This window comes from Hordeum vulgare, chromosome 4H (genome assembly GCF_904849725.1).
Source record: "Hordeum vulgare subsp. vulgare chromosome 4H, MorexV3_pseudomolecules_assembly, whole genome shotgun sequence".
Lineage (NCBI taxonomy): Eukaryota > Viridiplantae > Streptophyta > Magnoliopsida > Poales > Poaceae > Hordeum > Hordeum vulgare.
The window spans coordinates 342,393,306-342,399,313 of NC_058521.1; positions in this window are offsets into that span (position 1 = coordinate 342,393,306).

A 6,008-nucleotide genomic window follows, 5' to 3' on the forward strand; every position below is an offset into this window, starting at 1 on the left:
CATTCCAGTTGGTCTACCCCCGGTGCTAGGAAGCTCGGAGAAGGGGCAGAGGTGTTACCCCGAGCTCGAGCTCATGCTCAGCAGGAGCACAGTGGGCAGAGCGAGAGTATGGCGCGAGGGGGGCTGTCCACACGGCAGCGGGTAGAGGAGAGGGATGGGACGTAGAGAGTAGGGTTAGGTCTAGCTACCGGAAGCGATAAATAGGTCGCTAGGGAAGCCATCGACCGTCAAATCAATGACCTCCCTACGTGGCACCGGCCAATTTGCTGCCGTATAGAGGGGGCGATGCGGGCGAGCGCGAGGCTGGCTTCGTTGTGGATCGCTGCGACTAGGCCCATTGGTTGGACTTGCTGTGCCGGGGAGAGAAGGAGGCCCAAGAGGCCGAGGCTCCCTCAGAGAAAAAATAAAAGGGTGTGTGTGTGTGTTTTATTTATAAAATAGCACCAAACAAAATTAAACCAGGAGTTTTTTAGAAGGAGTTGACAGAAAATAAAAATAGGTTGGCACTCAGAAAAATAAGTCCTATTTATTAAAAAGGCTTTGGCATTTTTAGAGCAACAAAGTAATTCACACAAAATCCTATTGGGATCTGTTTTGCAAGTTTCGAAAGACAATTAACTTCCAACATGTTTCAGAGGATAATGACAATTCCAATCAAAACATTTAGAAGAAGTGCACAATTTTATTAAATTGAATTGGGCAATTTGAATCACCACACATATCTAATATTGGAATAAAAGGGTTTTGACAAGTCTTTGCAAATGTGGTTTTTGCATAGTTTGAAAAGAATTTGGAATAGGACCCATTCACACCACTTACAAACAGACTACACTCACAAACCCTCACGTAGCGCTTCGTCAAGCATGATGCAACAATATGAGTTGATGATATGATGCCATGCTGCAAAAGATGTGAAGAAAAATAATTATTATTACTCAAACCACATATGGCAACATTGAAGGTTCACACTTGGCCTAATACAAATAAGGCAAGGGGAGCACTTGGGCTGTTACAACTCTCCCACACTACAAGAGGATCTCGACCGAGATCTAGGACTAAAAGAATTCAGGATACTCCGAATGGAGAAGGTCCTCGCGTTCCCAAGTGGCTTATTTATTGGAATGGTGTGATCATCTCACTTCGAGGAATTTGATAGACTTGTTGCGAGTCTTGTGCTTGGTTTCTTCGATAATAGCAACTGGATGCTCATGATAGGAATGGTCTCGTAGAAGAACAATGTCTTGGAAGTCAACTATGCGCTCAGGAGTCTTGAAACACGTCTGGAGTTGAGAGACGTGAAAGACATCATGCACATTTGATAAATTGGATGGAAGTTCTAAGTGATAAGCAAGGTCACCTCTTTTGCCAACAATCTTGAAAGGGCCCACGAAGCATGGAGAAACCTTTCCTTTGATGCCAAAGCACCGAGCTCCCTTCATGAGAGACACTTTGAGATAAGAAAAATCATCGACCTAAAAAGACATGTCACGATGCTTGCTATCATAATAGCTCTTCTGAAGGGATCGAGCAGCTTGGAGATTATCCCGAATGACACGACACATTTCTTCTGCTTCAGCGATGATGTCATTCCCAAGACTGTGATGCTCACCAGTATCTAACCAATTGAGTGGTATATGACACTTCCTGCCATATAGAATCTCAAAAGGGGCTTTACCTGAACTTTCTTGATAACTGTTGTTGTATGAGAACTCGGCGAATGAGAGGCAGTCTCACCAGTTCATGCCAAAAGAAATCACACAAGGTGTGAGCATATCTTCCAGAATTTGATTGACTCTCTCCACTAGACCACTAGTCTAGGGATGGAAGGTAGTACTGAAATGGACCTTGGTGCCCATCGTAGTATGAAAGGTATGCCACAACTGAGAAGTGAAGATGCTTCCAGGATCTGAAGAAATGAGCATTGTAACACCATGCAAATAAACTACCCTTGAAGTGTACAGCTCTGCCAGCTGAGCTGCCGAGATAGACTTTTTGAGCGGAAGGAAATTAGCAGCTTTAGTCAACTTGTCGATTACCACCAAGATGGCATCGTTTCCCCTCTTGGACTTAGGAAACCCAGTTACAAAATCCATCTCCACATGATTGAATTTCCACTCGGGTACAGGCAAAGGATGATGGAGACCTGCTGGATGTTGATGTTCCTCCTTCACTCTGCGACACACATTACACTCTTTCACGAACTGAGCAATTTCACGTTTCATGCGAGTCCACTAGAAGGTTTCCTATAGATACCGATACATCTTAGAGTTGCCTGGATGTATCAAGAGAAGGGAATTGTGGTCTTCATCCATGATAACTTTCTTAAGCTCTCCTTCCAGAACTACAAGGCGATCCTCGAAGAACAAAGTATCCTTGTCATCAACATGGAAGCACTTATACATTGGAATGTTCTTTGCCAAGCCTATCTTCACTTTCTTCACCATAGCATCAAGAAGTTGAGCTTGGTGGACTTGGTCTTCCAAGGTAGGATAAATTTGGAGGTTGGCAAGAAATCCGTCAAGAACTACTTGTAGGTTATTCTTCCTGAAATATTCACAAAGACTAGGCTAGAATGGCTTGAGGATGAGACTGTTGCAGTAATCCTTTCTGCTCAAAGCATGTGCAATCACACTTGCTTTGCCTGGAGTATAATAAATGCTTGGATTGTAATCTTGGATCATCTCCAACCAACGAGTTTGACGAAGATTGAGATTCGATTGAGTGAAGATGTATTTCAGACTCTGGTGATCGGTGTAGACTTCAACCTGTCTTCCCTACAAGAGGCGTCTCCCAGTCATGAAAGCATGGATCATTGCCGCCAACTCTAGATCATGAGTGGGGTAGTTTTTCTCAGTTGGCTTCAACTGCCTAGAGGTATAAGCTACCACTTTCTTCTCTTGCATCAAAACACCACCAAGACCTTGGAGAGAGGCATCACATAACACTTAGAAAGGCTTGGAATCATTAGGAGGTTGGACAGAGGTCAGCTTCTCCTTGAGTGTATTGAAGGCCAATTCACACTCTATAGACCAAACATATTTTACGCTCTTCCGAAGAAGGTTGGACATAGGCTTAGCAAGCTTGGAGACGTTCTCAACGAACCTTTTGCAATAGCTTGCAAGCCTGAGAAAGCTTCGAAGCTACTTCACATTCTGAGGAGGCTCCCATTGAACAATGGCTTGAACCTTTTCAGGATCCACCTTGATGCCCTCGGGAGAGATGTTGTGTCCAAGGTACACCACTTCATTGAGCCAAAACTCACACTTTGAGAACTTAGCATAGATCTTATGCTCTCTTAGCTTATCAAGCACAAGCCGGAGATGTTCTGCATGCTCTTCCTTAGTCTCAGAGAAGACTAGAATGTCATCCAGATAAATCAAGACGAACTCATTCTTGAAGGGAGAGAAGACATAATTTATCACACGAGAGAAAGTCGAAGGAGCATTGGAGAGAAGAAAAGACATCACTGTGTACTCATAAAAGCAAAGCTTGTCCTGAAAGCGGTCTTGGGAGTATCTTCTTCACAAATGCAGATTTGATGATAGCCCATTCGAAGATCAAGCTTAGAGAAAATTGTGTCCCCTTTGAATTGCTCGAACAATACATTGATGTTGGGAAGTGGATACTTGTTATTGATTGTCTTCTTATTCAATGGACGGCAATCAACACAAAGTCGTTCTGTGCCATCCGTATTCTTGACAAACAGAACACCACAACCCCAAGGAGAAGAACTTTGTCTGATCAGACCTGGATGTTCTTGTCCATCAAGTTGTTTCTTCAACTCTTTCAGCTCTTCGGGACCAAGCTTATAAGGATGCTTGAAAACTAGTGCAGTTCCAGGCTTTAGTTCAATCACAAACTGTACGGGCCAGTGGGGAGGCATTCCTGGCAACTCTTCTGGAAAGACATCTTCATACTCACACACAACAAACACTTGAGAAATGGCTGAGATTTCACCCTTCTCATTCAGAGAGAATAGACGAATCGTGTCATCGTGAGCCGCGAAAATGATCACGTCTTCAGAAGGATGAGTCGACTTGATTTATTTGGATATACAATCAATGAATGCCTTGTTCATCGCCATAAAATCCGTTCCAAGAATAAGATATATATCGGAATTTCCAAGAACAATTGGAGAGGCCACAAAGGAACAATTGCCCATCTTGACATAGACATCCGGAACCGCCATATGAGAACTCATTCACATACCCGGAGACACCACATGAAAAGGATTATCAAAATGATTTGCAGGAATATCATGCTTGTTCACAAATGGCTTAGACATGAAACCATGCGATGCACTAGAATCAAATAAAACTCTTGCACGAATAGAATTAACTAAGATATTACCCATGATCACATCTCATGACTCCTCTACTTGAGTTGCATTGACCATGTTCACTCTTGCATACTTGGGAACATGATTCACCATTGCATTGCTTGGGGGCCTTATTGGAGGAGGAGGCAGAAGACACCGCTGGCTTGTACACTTCTTGGAGTAGTGTCCCTTCTGTCCAAACTTGTGAGAAGTCACCTCTGACAGCAGACGGAAGTCAGTTGGAGGAGCTCCTGACTAAGACAGCTGAGAATTCCGCTGGAAAGCTGGATTGGGTGGGTGGGAAGATCCACAACCACTAGACTGCTTGACTTGTGCGGCTGATGAGGCGGAGGAGGAACCCAGAACAAAGAGGAATTGGAGTCCCTCAAATGCTTCCTTGAATTTTCAACCCTGAGCAAAGATGACTCATCCGTGAGAGCTAAGTTATAGAACTGATCAAACTTAGGAGGGTCGTGCACAGTAAGAGAAAGCTGCAAATCTTCTTTCATATCACCTCGAAACTGATAGATCTTGCTCTTATCATCCAAAACATCCTGCTTGGCATAGCGTGCAAGCTTCTGGAACTCAATGTTGTAATTGTACACAGATGAGCTTCCTTGCTTCAGACACCTGAACTTATCATGCATGCCCCCAACAAAGCTTGCCAGAATATGATGGGCATTGAAATCACGACAGGAGTCATCCGAACTGATTAGACGATCACGTCTGGAATCCTTGAGCTGCTGCTACTACTCGGTTGCTTGACCCTTCAGCTGGAAACTAGAAAATCTAACAAAGTTCTCAGACCTGACATTGCTGCACTTGAAATGCTTACTCATGTCACGTAGCCAATCATCCGCATCAAACGGCTACTCGCAACAAGTGAAGGACTTGAGGTGATTTGCCAGGAATTGGTTGAGAGATGCAAACTGTTGCTGGTTGTTGATATTCCCCTACTAACCTTGGTTCCGCTCTTGCATAATTTGAAGCAACATATGAGTGTTTTCATCTGTCGTAGCCATCAAAGCTTGTCACGCCTCTTGAGGAGGAGAAGTGGGCGGTGGAGCGTTTTACTGCTCCCCATCATGATCCGAGTTCGGGCGAGTTGTTGGAGCTAGCCGGGAGATGGACAACAATATTAGACTATAGATGAAAGATGAAGCAGATAAGCTAATTCAAAGTCTTGAAATATTGCAACATGAAGTCTTAGCAGTTTGCACTCGAACTAGAATTAGTAAGAATGCTTCCACAAAATTATTGTCGACAAGATATGATTCAAAAGTCACTTGCAGTTGTCAAGTTTGAGCTAAAATCGCTCGAAACAAATGTATATCCCAACATACATCCGACGCAAGAATTTTCTAGGTGACTACTTGAATTCCCACCTAAGAACTTCCAAAAACTTTCTTGGTTATGCTATCGGGTTGCTGGTCCGGGAATGTACTCAGTGTGATCAGTTACACCTTTCCTTTAACTTTTCAACACACAACCGAGAAGTTTCGCAAATTCATCTATCACAGACCTTTGAACCCACAATGATACCAAGTATGGCAATACATCCAAACTTTCCACCAGTACTGGGATGTTGGAGTCCTCTTGCTACCACTAGTATTGAAGCAATTTCAAACAATTTCTGACGCGAGATACTAAGATATCTGAATGATAACGATGTGCTCAAGAATCCCCTTGA